This window comes from Xenopus laevis, chromosome 5L (assembly GCF_017654675.1).
Source record: "Xenopus laevis strain J_2021 chromosome 5L, Xenopus_laevis_v10.1, whole genome shotgun sequence".
In the NCBI taxonomy this organism is placed as follows: domain Eukaryota; kingdom Metazoa; phylum Chordata; class Amphibia; order Anura; family Pipidae; genus Xenopus; species Xenopus laevis.
This window is the reverse complement of record NC_054379.1, coordinates 92,570,098-92,587,502: the sequence shown is the minus strand read 5'-3', so window position 1 is coordinate 92,587,502 and position 17,405 is coordinate 92,570,098. Positions and strand designations below refer to the sequence as shown.

General features: G+C 40.6%; 1 protein-coding gene and 1 long non-coding RNA gene across 2 annotated transcripts in view; both read right to left on the bottom strand.

The window, feature by feature from the left end:
* Window positions 1–17,405, bottom strand: part of LOC108705643 — a 182,613-nt gene that overhangs the window by 108,702 nt on the left and 56,506 nt on the right. The gene's annotated exons all lie outside the window — the stretch shown is intronic.
* LOC121393734 lies at window positions 1,172–17,383 on the bottom strand. Its single transcript, XR_005961300.1, has 3 exons — window positions 17,228–17,383; window positions 5,698–5,794; window positions 1,172–1,257 (listed from the first exon to the last, which is right to left on the bottom strand). It is a non-coding gene; the product is annotated as an uncharacterized LOC121393734 (long non-coding RNA).

Here is a 17,405-nt window from a genome sequence, read left to right as displayed (position 1 = left end):
TGAGCGACAAATAGCACCATGTGTCATTGCCCTAAATACATTATGTCCAGAAATTCTATGTAGACCATACTGTTGATGCAGGTAAAAAATATTTAAATATTTTACTCTTCTGCAGCACTTTCATTCACAGACTGAAAATGTAAGTCATTACTTCTCCTGGGCTGGAATTTGTTAGAGCTGCCTGGCCCAGTTTGACTATGAACATGCTGGTGTGACCAAGATGAAGCAGAGCGAACATAGAAGACTGCTCACCACAGTTTTATGACAAGCCCTTTGACATCAGACTGTTAGTACCCTATGTTCTGAAGGTTTAGATTTCGTTGTATCAATATACCAGTGGAAAAACTAAAATACCGGTATGCTCTGGACCTGGAGTTTCCATAATTAGGATCTTCATGCCTTGAATCAACTAGAAATCTACTAGAAAATCATTTAAACATTAAATAAATCCAAAAGGCTGGTTTTGCTTCCAATAAGGATTAATTATATCTTAGTTGGGATCAAGTACAAGGTACTGTAATCATTTTTAAAAAATTGGATTATTTCATTATAATGGAGTCTATGGGAGCCGGCCATTCCGTAATTTGGAGCTTACTGGATAACTGGTTTCCTGATAACGGATCCCATACTGGTACTTGAAGTGAACTTTTCTTTGAAAGTGCTGTTTTTTAAAATTGTATGAAAAGACAGAAATTTCCTTTTGTTTATGAATTCTTCATAGTGCAAGGGACTTTATCCTTTCTAATGTACAACAGTCCGATACATACTTGATAAAATACAAATTTAACTGAACTTACAAGCTTGCAACCTTTATTCTGCCCTTGACAGCAAGCACATGTGCAGGACAGCATCTGGCCTGTACGATTGACAGCTATTACACGTTCATAAAGAGCAAAGGGTGAAAGTGATGCACTGATGGAGAAAACCCAGGTAATGAAGGCACTGGGAGGGTGCATTAAGAGAAGCACTGGGAGGATACATTTAGAGAAGCCCAATGCACTTATACACTTAAACAAGAGAAAAGTACTCAACTACTTACAGTACATTACTAGAGCAGGTGAAGCAGGTAAATATCACAAACATTGTGGAGCATTACCAATAATATACTATAAACTCTTCTAATCTGGTAATAATGATAAAGTCAGCATACCAAGCATGTTCATCTCCATGTCCAAGACGACCTCCTTGTCCATGTCCGCATGTGTAAACTTGTCCTTTCTGAGACAGGAAGACTGAATGAAATTTGCAAAGTACCATCTGAAAAGAAGGAATGTCACAAAAATAAATACCAAAAACATAACAGAAGGCATATGTCTAACTAGGGGTAGCAGTTTAACTGGTTGAAGTGGTTTGTCCAATTTCATTTTCTTCGACAAAAATATATTGTTTTCATATGACACTTTGCCTATTTATAAAAACTTTGCGAATTATATTTTAGCAAAATATCACCGATATCACTATGTTGGATCATAATGAAATTCCATAATTTCCAATTAAAATTTAGCATTTTCCGCTTAATTCTGTGCAGAACTGGGGCTGAATTAATCTAAACAGTTTAATATGCTTTTGGAATTATCTAAACCTATTTAACATTTTCTCATTTTTATTTCAGATTTACAGCACGTTGAATAATTTCAGTATTTAAGATGTCTGGTGCAGCCCCAATTCTTAAAGGCGTCTTAACATCATTATCAAGTAACAATGGCTTATAAGTAATTAGGGATGCACCAAATCCACTATTTTTGATTCGACCAAACCCCCGAATCTTTTGAGAAAGATTCGGACGAATAGCGGACCGAATCCTTATTTGCATACAAATTAGTGGTGGGAAGGGGAAAACAGTGTTTACTTTCTTGTTTTGTGACAAAATGTCACACAATTTCCCTCCCAGCCCCTAATTTGCATATGCAAGTTAGGATTCGGTTAGGCCAGGCAGAAGGATTCGCCAAATCCGAATCCTGCTGAAAAAGGCCAAATCCTCTCTGAACCGAATGCTGGATTCGGTGCATCCCTATAAGTAAAACATCAAGCATACTGGTTGTAATTATGAATTAAAATGCAAACCACTGACATTGAAAGAACACAATTGACTTGTTTATCGGCTACAATTTTGCACCAGGGACAGGACAAAAGGCAGAAAGTGTCCAGCAGTTACTACAACTTAATGGATGTGCAAGGGAATCATTCCCATGAGAAAACTGTACATGTTTCCTAAGCAATCTTTGCTAGGCCCTTAGGAAACATTACTGAGGTCTATAGCAAGAGCTGATCTTTAAGTACCAGTGAGATTTCCCTTTCTAAGGTACAGTTGGCTCTGATAGGGCCTTGCTACTACCAAAACACAGCCCCCTTTTGAATAAGTAAAAAAAAAAAATGAATGGGCAGACAAAATGTTGAATTCAAGTGGAGTGCAAACTTATTTAAGGCACAGTACAGCACCTAGTTTTAATACGGCTCTTGCTAAACATGCTTTTTGCCTGTTTCTTTAATTAAGAAATATTAATGGTTTTTGTTATTTCTTGCACTCAACAAATCAAAATTGGATAGTGAAAATTAAATCACATTTTACTAGCAAGAGCACAATCAAATCAAGAGTCCACTGAGAAACCTCTACATAGAGCGCTTCTCTTATTACACAGCCTAATGCTGCCCATAGAAGGGCCGACAAAAATTGCCAACTCGTACATGGCAGAGCAATAGTGGGAAGCACTTAGTCAACAAACAAAATGTTTGAGAGAAAGCTACTAATAGAGACCAAGGGAGGTTGGACATACGTAAATGCCATTAAGCCAAAATGTCTTTGTATCACACCATTTCAGAACTTACTCGGTTCCACACATATGTTTATATCTTTGGTTATGCTGCTCTAGTTTTGTTTGCATTTTTTATGCAAAAATAAATAACAACACACTAAGAAAATAACATCTGCTGATTCGGTCCCTCTACAATAAGTCAGCTTATTGGCCTGTGTATTGGTCCAACAGCAGATCTGTCCAAAAGAGATCAGTCTGAAAATCAGCCAGATTTCAATTTGGCAGGTGTTGATGAAGTTCTCAGATGATGGAGGTAGGCCCTCAGTGTATGATTAGCCCGAGTTGGCCCAGCATGCAGATGGCCAAATGAGCATATCTGGCTGTGTATGCCCACCTTAACAAGCTGCAGCTGGGGGATGGAGGAGTTTTGCTTATACACAGTAGTAATGTGCAGACTGACCACTGGATGGGCAGGTTTAGGTGAAATTTTGCCAACCATTGCGGGTTAGGGTTGGTTGCGGGTCAGACTGGGAAAGTACACACTGTATGTCCTTTGCTCATGAAGATTCCCTGTCTTTTAAACAGAGGTGGGCACAGACATAGCATACAAAGTACGGGTTGAGCGTGGGTAAATGGCTACAATGGCAACATTTTGCAGTTATTGTTGGGTACAGAGATTTTCCTGAGCTGCTCATCACTAATACACAGAGCTTTCTAGTGGACCGCTGATTTGTATGTACCCCTATGAGTCAGGAAGCTACTTTACTATCTATTTCAGATTTTACACTACTTAGCGCAAGAAATAACAAAACTCGTATATATTTACAAATTATAACAGGTAAAAATCATGGTCAGCAAAAGCCCTATCCAGGTTATTAATGATGAAAACAGGGTATACTAAACCTTTAGTAAAAACTAAAATCATTTACACAAACACACATACTGATAGCATGTGTTTGACCAGCATTACCTGCTTGATATACACTCCAGAACGAGGAAACATTTCCACTAGCTCGGGATGGTGCTTGCTTTGTTGAGTACCATGTCCCAAAGTGAAATTGACATTGTCCCCCCATGTATAAAGCTCAGTGGGATCTTAAACAAAAGGAATAAGAAAAGAATAATGATTTTAGATACCTTAGGAAAGATAATTATAAAATGAGATTTTGTTCTTACTGTAAAATCTTTTTTTTCTTCAGACAATTGGAGGACCCAGGAACCGCCAATGAGCAAAAAAACTGGCAGAGTGTACAGGTTTTATTTTTACTTTATTGGCTCTACCCCTCCCAGCCACCCCTCAGTCTCAATTACAAAAATAACTCAGATAATCACAACTGAAAAAGGCAATTGATCAAAAAGAGGAATTTACTACATCAAATTTCTTACAGGATATTGGTAGACTTCTACTTACAGCTGGGGTAAAGGCAGAATGAGGGTAGAATAATTTTCTGGTTAAAGAGGAATGTCACACGAATGTGCAGGCAGGCGCACCTATTATTTCATAGTACATGGCCTGAAATATACCCCCAAGAATATGGCCAACATATTGATAGCTGAACTGTCAGAGGTACACAGGAAAGATGGAGAGTTGGCTCTTTACCAGTGTACTGTACAATTACTTGCCAGTGTCTGGATCCTGCGGTTGGATGCTTTTCCTCTACTGATTGCTTCCGGGTCAACCCATATCCAAAGGGGGAATTCTATTTTGTCTTAAAACCACTAACTGGTATTGATGTGTTTGTGTATGGTTTGTTACTTAATTTCACAGTAAACTAACTCACCATGTCATCTCCATACAGTGGCTGTCTATGTAACATATCTGAAGCAGCTCTTCTTATCTATAAATGCAAGATACTTGAGGCATATGCATTAAGATGATAAATGGTTTCTCAGCAGGTTACATATTCACTATAACAAGGGATACAAAGACTTTCTAAACTTTTTCAACCTCAAGGTTGTTCCTGTAGCAATTGTGCTTCACTGTAGGGCTGATGGCATATCGGTTTATTCCCTATGAAGGATACTTCTGCAAAAAACAAGCTTTCCCTGCACAGGGTTTCCTCTTCCCCTGCTGTTATGTCAATCTGCTGAGCCGGGGAGGAGTGGAGCAACATCCAACAAACCCACATGTTATTAAAACTATTCAGCAGACAACAGATTACAGAAGCCTCCTGCATAGGGAGTTAAACTCTGGAGCCTAGACCTGCAGTTATCTTCGATCAGACTCTTTTTTCGCAAAAATCGATTTACTAAAATAAGTAAAAGTAAGATACGTGAGCAGTGAAGGGGTATTCGTAAAAAAAAAATGCACTGCCATGTTTCTAAACTCTCCCAGGTGTCCCTCAGCAGTTTCCGACCCTTGCGTATGCAGGAAGATTTAGGGTAATTGTACACATAACTGTTTGTGCCAAGAAGATGGTGGCAAAGTGCCTGAAAGCACCTATATTGTATTAAAATGTGATGGCCTGCCAGCAAGCAATAGTTACAGTGAGATGCAGTAGTCTGCATTTCTAGGTAACTAACGCCTGACAAGCTCCTTGCATATTCACTATAATTCAAGTCACCGTTGATTTCTGGTACAATAAAAGTGTGTTGCACCTGTAGGACCATCCAGGTGTCCCAGTTTAATGTGAATATCAAACTTGATATTTTTGTAATATAAGGAGTGCTTGGAAGTACTACACTATCATTGTTTTATTTGGGGAATACCTTTGAGGTATCTGGCAAAGTATGTTTAGAAAGCTCAAAAGGAAAGCAATGTAACTTGTGTAGGGGTGTGGTGAACATGTAATGATTGGATTATTAATTATACAAGCACAAGGCACACTAGTGTTTACATCCAGCTACCTACTGAAAGTTGTACTGAGTACATCAATAAGTGAATAATATTCTGTTTTTAAACTTGGAGGTTAGGGCAAGAAAGTAGAAAAATTATAAATCGTACCACTAGTTTTGAAAACAATGTGGGGAGGTCTGTCTTTCATTACCAGATCCAACGGAGTATATCCATCTTTATCTTGAATGTAAAGGTTACTGCCATGCTATGAGAATAAAGAAAAGCGACACTTAAAACCAAATTTGTTTTTATACAAGAAACATGTAACATTCCGACATTCATAGATTGATATTTTTTTTAAAAAAAAAGTATTTGGAAATATACAAAGTATTTATAATGCAATGCAAGTTGCTGTCAAACAGGAATTACTTTTATACACATGGTGTTTGTACCTGCAATGAAGGTGCTGAATGTGGAACTAACAAATTGGCATATTTAATACCTTACTGTGGCTATTAAATGCTATTAATGATACATTTTCAAATGTTCACTTTGCTCTTCATAACTTTAATTCTTTTATATACAGTCTGATGTAAGTCTCCACTATTTGAAAACTGCCTAGGTTAAAATATTAATCTTTCCCACCTATAAAACTGAAGTGCCATGCAAATCCTGATGGCCTGTTTATTCAAGTTGAAGTTAATACAAGTCAGAATATATACAACAGCAAAAAAACTTGGGTTTACCTGCTCTGCAGGGGCAAGGCTTCAAAATGCTAGTGACCCAGACTTTACCAACCTATGTATGCTATAGTGAATTTCATTAAACCTGATTTGCTAAACCGTTTAAAGGAACAGTAACATCAAAAAATGAAAGCGTTTTAAAGTAATCATAATATACTGTAATGCACTGGTAAAACTGTTCTGTTTGCTTCACAAACACTACTATAGTTCATATAAAAATACTGCTGTGTACCAATGGCAGAAATTGAAAAAAGGCTATATGGGACAGGTTAAATAGTGGATAACAGATAATGGTGGTAGAACATAATTGTGTTATCTGCTACCTGCTGTGTAACCTGAGCCTTTTGTTCTATGAATGACTGCCCCCCATTGCTTCACAGCATCTTATTTATATAAACAATAGTAGTGTTTCTGAAGCAAACACAACAGTTTTACTACTGCGGGGCAACACTGCATTATATTTGTATTACTTTAAAACACATTTTTTGATGTTACTGTTTCTTTAATTAGAACAGAAAAAGTTCCATGTGTCTAATATTACTCACCTTTAAAAGGGATAACGCACAATCGATATGTCCATAGAAAATGCTTCTGTGTAATGCAGTCCATCCTGATTCTTTGTCTTTGACAGCCAAGTCAACACCTTTTCCTGTAATTAACCAATCAAGTACATTTTTCTTCCCACAGGATGCCGCAATATGAGTAGCATTCCGCCCAAAGTCATCTTTGAGTGTAATAGCATTACAGCAATAAGAAGAAAGGAAGACCTTTATGTGTTGCTCACTTGCTCTAGTCACCACAGAAATAACATCCAAAGCATGCTGGAGAGAGCGACAACGTGTAGTGCACTCGGGCCATACTCTTTCCATTTCTTTTCAAGCTGACAATTCTTCTTGGCAAATGTCACTACAGTGGATGTGGATTCCAAAAAACAGCCCGCATACCACAGAAAACTCATACCATGATATCCATTATAGGTTTTTTTGCTATATGAATAGATTTGGCACTTCAATACACTTAATAATAATATTAGAAAATAAATCCCTTACAACCCACCTCCACGAGTTTATAAGTAAATGTTTGTGCAATATATTCTTGTTATGTTAAAGGCATAAGTCCAGCAGCAATATATAGAAGGATGTAGAGGGAGGGACAGCCCTCCACTCAAACTTCTGTCCTTTCAGATCTCCATGATTGCAAATATATCTGGGTAAAGAACAAAAAAAGAGAAACACAGCTTATATACAAGAGTATACTGCAAAAAAAAAAATTAACATAATTGTTAAAAGCCATTATTTTATTACATTCACTGCTCTAGTGTGTGGTAAAAAAACCTCACATTTAAATGTAATCACACAATCAAGATATTGCACAGAGAGTGTGACTCCATTTTATCCAATTGATTAATTTTCTTAATTATTTCATTTTTCTCTGTAATAATAAAACAGTAGCTTGTACGTAATCCAAACTAAGATACAATGAATCATTATTGGAAGCAAAACCAGCCTATTGGGGGTATTTAATGTTTACATGATTTTCAGATAGACTTAAGGTATGAAGATCCAAGTTATGGAAAGATCCGTTATAGGGAAAATCCCAGGTCCCGAGAATTCTGGATAACAGGTCTCATACCTGTACTTAAATGGTTAAGGGAGTTGCAGTTGTTAAATGGCACACAAGCACATCTACCATAGGGACAGACACTCCTATGACAGTCCTGTGTAGCAAAGGCCAGAGAGAACAAGAGACCACAATTGGAGTTAGGGAAGCTGTGTATATCGCCTATTTATTACAGAACTAAATAAAAACATTTTTAGTGCTTTAGAAAAAATTACAGCATTTTCAAAGTAGGCTTCTTATAAAATATACATTACTAAGAAACAGCCAGCTTGTGATGATTTAACTAATTACACACAACTAAGGTGGATTAACACTGAATACCAGGACTAAGAGGATTTTGCTGAACAGCAATTTCTCCCATTAAAACCGTAAGGAATGAATCAGTGTGCTATGCTTATGAATAAGAGCATGACACAAAGTTGATTTAATATGTTTATGTTCAAATAAGTATGAATTTTTACCCGATACTATGGGTGGTGATGTTAGTTAGCATATTCTTCATACACAATATCCTTCTTACAGAATATCCTTCGTAAAAAAGAATATGTTCATGTTTATATCGCTGCTCAGTTTCAGTAACATTTATACCAACGGTACTACTGTCCTGGAAGCTTATTTAGGAAATCTGAAGTTGAGATTAAATTAAGTTATAAATAATCCAAAATCAAGCTTCACCCCTAGAGTCCTGAATTGGGTATCTGTGGAATACCCACAAAGTGTTTAAGTGTTGGGCAGAAAGACTAAAGATCCCTGACCATGCTGGAGTTCCAAGAGGTACCCTGCTTTAGTACCCAGGCTGATTGCGGTATTTCATGTAGAGCAAAATGAACACCTCTTGAACACACAGAACAAATGAAAGTGTGATCTGTATGATCTAAACCATAATGCCTCAATATGATAAAAATGTATATAAAGAATAGGTACATTTCCTACAAGCCAGCGACAAACTAATCAACTCACAGGAACCATCAAATTAGTGGTAGCAATTTTGCCCCAAGAAGACTAAACCAATTTCTAAATTAAAGGTTTACGTTACATTTAACACTGAAATACAGTAAAAAATATAGATTGTAAGTTGTCACATGTGATTCTTATAACAAATGCGGTACTATGTAACTCTACGAGGCAGATTTATTGTCTATACTGTCAAATTCAACTAGGGAATTATCCAAACTCGATTACATTTTTTTTAAAAAATTGGAAATTTAGAGATATCAAACTCTGGCCCTTTAAGAATTCAAATTTGACTATTAGTCACCTAAAACCTGCCGAATTACTGTTAAAGTCAATGGAAGAGGTCCAGGGTCAATTTGGAGATGTTTGCAGCCTTTTCGGAGAAAAAAAACTCTAATTGAGTTTAATCAAATTCGATTATTGTTTTTAAATCGTTTAAATTTATCCCAGTTTTATTAATTCGATTTTTAGAAATCAATTTCGACTACTCGAATTTCGAATTTATGGGAGTTTATGGGAGTTCTGAAAAACTCACATGAATTCAATATTCCACCCTTGATAAATGTGCCTCCCGTGTTTTATGTATATGTATCTTTGTTGATTTGTTGCAGTGATTGCCCCCCATGTCTTATATAGATACATACAGTACACACAGTTGATATGTACATATTTTTTGATTATCACCTAACACGTATCTCAAACTGTTTTGTGTTGATACCATATGAATTTCTTTCTGACTCGCAGTTTCGCAGGCTGTTAGCCAAACTCTTATTCCACTGCTGCACAATTTAACTGTAGATACAGTAAAGATAAAAAAGAAAAAAAAAAAAAGACATTAGGCCATCAAGTTCAACCTATGTGAAACCTTGCTATCCATAATGATTCAGAGAAGGTTAAAAAAAAACAGTCAGGAACCATCCCCAATTTGCTTCACAGAGGTAAAACCAATACCTGGATCAACTTGTATTAACCCTTTGCCTGCCAACGATACATGTGCCACATTTTATGCAAAGTAACAGGTTTAAAGTTACACTATGGGGGAAAAGGCATTGCCTAGCAAAACACTTTTCCTAAACCATCCTTAACCTGGGAATCCACCGGCAGGGAAAACAGGATTTTTGATACTCACCGTTAAATCCGTTTCTCTGTAGTCAAAAGGGGGACACAGGGACGATGGGGTTAAGCTCCATCCTCCAGGAGGCAGGACACTTAAATAAAAATTAAAGGGGGCGTGCCCTATTGGGCTTAACCCTGCACACTGTGCTCTAGCCTTCAGTTTGTCCCAAAGACTTTGCAACCAGAACAATAAGAACAGTAACCATAAGCCGAGGTAAACCAGGAACTATCCTGGAACGAACAATGGTTAAGCTCGTTCTAATGGGCGGGAAGCCCTGTGTCCCCCTTTTGACTACAGAGAAACGGATTTAACGGTGAGTATCAAAAATCCTGTTTTCTCTGTCGTCTTAGGGGGACACAGGGACGATGGGGACTTAACAAAGCAGTCCCAGAACCGCAGGGTGGGAACGAGCTTAAATAGACCCAATAGTGAAAGGTAGACTGTAACACTCTTGACCGAGGGAAGCCTGGGCTGAGGAGGGAGTGTTGAGTCTGTAATCTTGCAGGTATGTACAACCAGGCAGCTGCCTTGTAGCTGTGGCCCAGTGGGTCAGAATGTATCACGCCCAAGAAGATCCCACTGCTTAAATGGGCTCGGATACCTTCTAGTAGAGACCTTAGTTCGAAAATATGTCTGATAAGCGATAATCGGATGTACTTGGCAAAGGAATCATGGAAGTTGCCTGACCTCTTCGAGGTCCCGCTGGTAAGAAGAGAGAGCGAATTGCGGAAGAACGTAACCGTTTCCTGTATCCCCGGAGTGCTCGGATTTCGTTGTTTGTAGAAGTTGGGCGCAGCGATGGCACTAAAATCTCCTGATTAATATGAGATGGAAGAATGAAGGAACTGTACGTACTATTTGCTTTATCTTTGTGAACCGGAGAAGCTGGATTATGGAACGGTGCCCTCAGCTCAGACACTCTCCTGGTTGATGAAATGTCATCAAAAATGCCACCTTGCAGATGAGCCATTTACAAAGATTGAGTTCAGATATTCAAATGCTGGGTCCAGTAAGACTTAGGTACGAGATAAGATCCTAACCTGTGGCAGGTGGGCGAAAAAGGACCGAGCTACAAGTGCTACTCCTTGCAGAAATGCACAATGCATCTTTCACCGCTAACAGAGGCTGGTGAGATAGATACCCGTAACCTTAGAGAGCTAGCTGTAAACTCCACTGCAAAAATAATGATACCCTTGGAATGTGGAGTTCCAGGAAGGACAAGTCAGCCTCTTCACATCAGTTAATGTACAAGTGCTACATCTTGTAATAGGCTCTCGAGAAGTAGATTTGAGTGCCATGAGTATTGCATATATGAATTCTTCTGCTTGCCCTTGTCTTCACCAGCTGTACGCAGACATCCCGTCAAGGCGAATAGACCCGGAGTGAGGTACATTGGACCTTGCCACAGGAAATTCAGTACTGCCCTCTCGTCAGATAGGTTGTACCTAGGCCCGTACTGCAATCCGCAACACGTTGTGTCTGGAGCCTGTATAGAACTACTACTAATGCCGTGGAGATAACGGTCTGATTTTCTAGCGGACCCGAGGTAGTATAGTGAGAAGAGGGAGGATTGCGTTGGATCAAACTCCCCCTCGAAGTGTCATGGCATCCAATCTAGATGCCAATGTGGGCAGCCAGTGAGAATCCTGGAAGTCGTCTGTTGGCATTGAAACCCGTTAGATATATCTGAGGCTGTCCCCAGAGATTCGCAGGTTCCGTGAATGCTTCTGGGTAAAGCACCGCTTCACCTGGATATACCTGGTTTTGTCTGAGGAAGTTTGCTACAATGTCGGGCATTCGTAGCATGTGTATAGCTGATAGTCTTACAAGCTTTCTTCCACCCAAGCTCAGGCTTTGTCCACTGCTGCTAGTGCTTCTCTGCTGCCCGTTTCTCCTTGTGAATTTATGTAGGCTACAATGGTGACGTCTTCGCTGTAGACATACACCAGTTTTGCTTGTAACCGATGTGCCCATATGTTTAGTGCTAGTTTTACAGCTCGTAACGGCAAGGTATTGATTGTCAGCATGAGCTCGTCTGCGCGGACAGGTTGCTCTATATTGCATTCCGGTCTTGCAGACTGGCACATGTGGGTATCACATTCCATTTGAAGTCTCCCAAGACTGCCCTATGGTTAGGTTGTTTGGCTGTAACCATTACTGGAGAGCCGTCCTAGTAGAAACAGGTTGATGATTCTGGACAGAGGATCCCCTTTTTCATGGTGATTCATTTTGTCTGAAGAGGACGCAAGTGTATCTATGCGAATGGAACCGCTTCTGTGGTCAAGACCATTGGCCCCAGCTCTCTCATTACGAAGAGACTTGTTGGTCTCTGAATGGAAAAAACAGTGAAAACGATTTGACCTCTGACCCTGTCCTGTTTGTCCCATGGGAAACATAGCGACTGTGTAAATGTGTTGTGGACATGGTATCTGGGAGCTGGGTTGTAAGTTGGATTCTTTACTGCTTGATAGCCCACTGGACTTCCTGAAGTATCAGCATGGTTCGGATCCCGAGCCTTCCTGGCCTTGTCTTCCGACCTGGTCTTGAGTAAAGATCGTCCAGGTGTGGGTGACAGAACTCCCCTGCAGTCGCAAGGTTTCTGCAGATCCTGCCATCAGAATACGAAGAGAGTCAAAACTGTAGCGCTACCAACCGGTAGTGGCGATTCGCGAGGAAAATCGAATATACCTCTGGTGAGGTGGCCATATGGGAACGTGCAGATAAACCCCCTGGATGTCTACTGACATCATTAGTTGCATTGAATCAGTTATTGTAGGGTTTCCATTTTGGAACGCATGAGCTTGTTCAATTGTTTGAAGCCAAACCACAGTTGGGAACTATGAAGCGTTGGTTTTACACCACCAGATTTCTTCGGCTGTGGTACCTGTACAATAGTTCTAGACTGCTCCATCCTGGCAATAAGTTTAAAGAGGGGGTGTTGGGGTGCGATGGCCCTCCTGGCAAATGAACTTCCGGGAGGGGGTGGGGTTTAGGGATGTGACGTCTAGGAGTTATCCTTCTGTCACCCTTTGTTGACTCATGCAACCAAGGAATGAAGGCTTCGACCTTCTAGATGGTCGGTTGTTATCGAAGTAACTTGCCCCATATCTCTTCCCCCGATTTTGAAGGAGATGCCCCGTCGTGAAGTAGTCTTGTTCTCTGAGTACTTGAATGCACCTTGGCCACAACAATTTTGACGCTTAGCCGATCCTGGAAATCTGGATCTAGGTTGGGCCAGGAGGGTAGTTCGCCTGTAAATTGAGCAATGATTTTCGCAAGTTCTTCTCCACATAACCATTGCCCTAGGACTGAAAATGACAGATGTCTTTGAACGGGGGTCTGCTTGAGCAGTTTTTGATGCACAGGTTCTTCCCACAGCAACAGACAGAACCAAATGCGGGCCATTTTTGAGAAGTATCTAAGGAGGTAACACATAGATAAATCAATGCATCTGCTGTTTCCTGAGTGGCTTACAGATCACTTCTCAGTACTCCCTTCTCAGAAATCCTTCATTATCGATCCAGGTTTGAATGGCTATGGACACCCAGCAGATGCCAGACATAGTTGTAGTGCTGACACGAAGATAATTTGCTCTTAACAGCATTTTTACCGTTTAACTGCCGGGTCCCTGATGCTGCCGCCTTTAGTTATTGGCACGTGGTAATTTTGACAGTCTAGATTCCGGATTATCTATACCGAGCCTTCGTATTGCCAAGGGATCTGGCTACTTGCCTACCAGTTCCTTTGGAAATGGATATTACAACTTCATTTTAGCTCGGAATTTTCTCTCAGGAGCATTACATTCCTCTTGCAGTAGACTGTTTATGAGAGACTTAGAATCTCAAACACACCTTCCTGATTCCGTCAATTTCATATTGACTCTCTCTTTCCTTACTCGCATCATGAATTTATACTTCCCTACCAGAATTATTGGAAGGTGAAAGTTTTTCCCCCACAGGGAAAATGCCCAGTCAGGAATTGACCTGACTGATAATTACAGTGAAGTCATCCTAGGGTTAGTTCATGTGCTACCCGATGACTAATGACTGCCAGTCTTTTCCTAAATTTACAGCAAAAACAGGCAATCCTTGTCGTGATGCTAAGGAATTAGGGAGGTGACTTGCCAAAAGAATCTTATGGTGATACAACATAGCTGCCTCCCGGTTCCTGTTTATAGTCTTTAGTGGCATACCTTGATTGGTACTGCTACTGGACTGGGGTTGTTATCTGAAGCAGATTTGGCCCCTTGCCCCACTGAACAGCACCGCACATGCAATAAACCACCCGTGCTGTGGGGGGTACTCTCTCTCCTCCCCCGGCTTAGCTGTAGCCCACTGGCCTACCTGCTGTCATTTGTGGGCCCCTGCTGGTGATCATGCATGCATGAGTTGAATAACTGATGCTGGTACAGGAGAGCCTTAGGCACTGCGGATTTGACCTTTTTGCACCGCCAGAACGTGCTCGGTATCTTTGTGGCAGTAGCTGCATAGCCAAAACACCACCATGCAGTTCACAGCCGATGTGCACCGCTAGTATTACAAAATGGCCGCTGGAACGCATTTGTGTTCCAGCAGCGCGTGCGGCAATGCAAATGGCGCCGGACTCTCAGACCCTCCAGAGTACAGGACCTCACCTCAGCCTCCTGGCGATATGAATGCTAGCAGCGCATTCGGTTACCGACCGGTAATTATGCAGGAAGCAGCCGCTCTGCGCCGCTATTATTTCAAAATGGCCGATGGAACGCATATGCGTTCCAGCGGCGCGCGGCAATGCATAATGGCGCGGGACTCTAAGTCCCTCCTGAATGAAGACGCTCACCTCTGCCTCCTCTCCTGGCGATATGAATGCTCGCAGCGCATTCGGTTACTGACCGGCATGATGCAGGAAGCCATCCAGGAGAGGTAATAGCCGGCACTGAGGGACCAATTGAGCGCTATTCCGAGGAAGGGAGGAGACAGAAATGTTGGTCCTCCGTCACCTGAAGTGAGGTTTAACCCGCAACCAGGGGAAAACTCTTCGGAGGTGGGTTAGGAGGGAGGGAATTCTGCAGCAGAATAGCACCGCTGGAGCCCTCTGCCCATAATTACTAAGGGCTACCACCGGCCAGACCCTCTACCCTCCAGTGAGGCGCAGGCAACGTCTGGATGGTCGTTATAGCCTTCAAGGCTAGGATTTGACCCCGGTGTGCTACTCCATGTTGGGGGCTTACTGTAGAAGAGACAGGTAACTCTGCTCTTAGTATCACCCCAGGTGTCAGACAGGGCTGACCGTAGAATCATATATTCCTAGATAGAGTGCGTAGTCCAACCTCCTGGTAGCAGGACACTTAAAAAACTGAAGGCTAGAGCACAGTGTGCAGGGTTAAGCCCAATAGGGCACGCCCCCTTTAATTTTTATTTAAGTGTCCTGCCTCCTGGAGGATGGAGCTTAACCCCATCGTCCCTGTGTCCCCCTAAGACGACAGAGAAAGAGATGTGTTAATTTCAGCATACTTGTATTTTCTCTCTTGCAAAAAAGGCAACCAACTCTATCTTTACTCTATCTAATGAATCTGCCGGTACAACCACTTCAAGGAGAGAAGCTTCACAGCTCTCACCATAATAAGAAGGAAAAAACCTATACACACCTTGAGACATTTCTACTTGTTAATAGGGGATTCAAAACTGCTCTACATATTCTAAAGGGATTGTTTTTGATCACTAGATATTATGCTAGTTCAGAATTTCCCCACAAACTCCATAGACTTTTAAAGTTATTCAAAGTTGTAAAACAGTGCCTGGGCAAGACATTGTGAAATAATTCACATTCATTTATATGGTATTGTATTTCACTTTCTTTCAATGTGAATTGGATACAAATATCACAAGAAGAATGTGTATCACAAATATATTATGTAGAACACTACAAAGTCAAGGTGTGCCATTAAAAATACAAGTTATTTCAGCAAAAGAAAGGTAAATTAACAAAATCCTCCTTAACAGTTAACTTTTAGTATGTCCAATTCTAAAAAAAACTTTTCAATTGGACTACATTATTTATTTATAGCTTTTGAATGATTTGCCTTTTTCTAATGATTTTTTCCAGCTTTCAAAACGGGGGGTTACTGTCCTCATCTAAAAACAAATGCTCTGTAAGGCTACAAATGTATTTCTACCGTTACTTTTTATTACTCCCGTTTCTAATCAGGACCTCTCCTATTCCAGTCTCTTCACCAAATGAATGCATGGTTGTTAGGGTAATTGGACCATAGCAACCAGATAGCCAAAACTGCAAACTGGAGAGCAAATTGTCTAAGAACATCACTATCTGCATCATACTAAAAGTTAACTCTACGAAGGTAAACAATCCCTTTAAGCAGCAGAAACTCCAGAAGTTTTGAGACCTTATTTCCTATTACCATTTAGGTGTGGAAATGAATTTGTTTCAGAATATTGTAGGCCTGAACCACTGTCACAAAAAAGTTTATATCAAAAACGATATAAGTCCCAAGGCCTCTTCAAGTAAAAAATATTAATTTATTGTTATTCATATTAAAACAGTAGCTAGTACATACTACCCCACATACCCCACCTTACGCGTTTCGCACCCTCCGGCGCTTAGTCATAGGATACACCTATGACTAAGCGCCGGAGGGTGCAAAACGCGTAAGGTGGGGTATGTGGGGTAGTATGTACTAGCTACTGTTTTAATATGAATAACAATAAATTAATATTTTTTACTTGAAGAGGCCTTGGGACTTATATCGTTTTTGATATAAACTTTTTTGTAGTTGAATGCCTTTCTGAACTGGGGCGAGTCCCTTGGGCCTGGCTGATTAACTATATGGACTCCCGATTTTGAATTGAAATATCTGAACCACTGTCACCCTAATCAAGACTTGGGGTTAATAGAAATCTGTGGGACACATTGTGGCAGTTTACAACACTCAATCATCCACCAGATACTCCAACATTCGGCATTACAAACAACAAGAGAGTATAGGCCTTCGAGATATGGCCAGACAAATATCACTGAACTACAGACAAATATCATTGATCTACAACTCCCATGATTAAGCCTCGAAAGCTAATGCTGGCTGCTGTACCTAGCAAAAAGCCAATCCCGTGCATATAACTCTCTCACAGACAGTTTCCATTAGATAAATGCCCATTTCTCCTGTTCAAGATGGCACACCCCCTTCACAAAGCTGCCACCCAGAATGACAGCTGCTACGGCTCTGCTTTGTCAGCGCGAGTGAAACCCAGAATGATATAGATGCTCTCACCAGTCGCTAGTTGAAGAGACAAAAGCTTGGTTGGCACGTAAAATCTACAAAGACCACCTCGGCCATTAGGCTACAGTAAGAACATAGTAACACTGCCGGCAGTCGTAGCGTTAGCTCCGAGAGCATCTTGTCCATTGGCAGTAAGCTGCACTGTGATTGGCGGAGAACTGACAACACT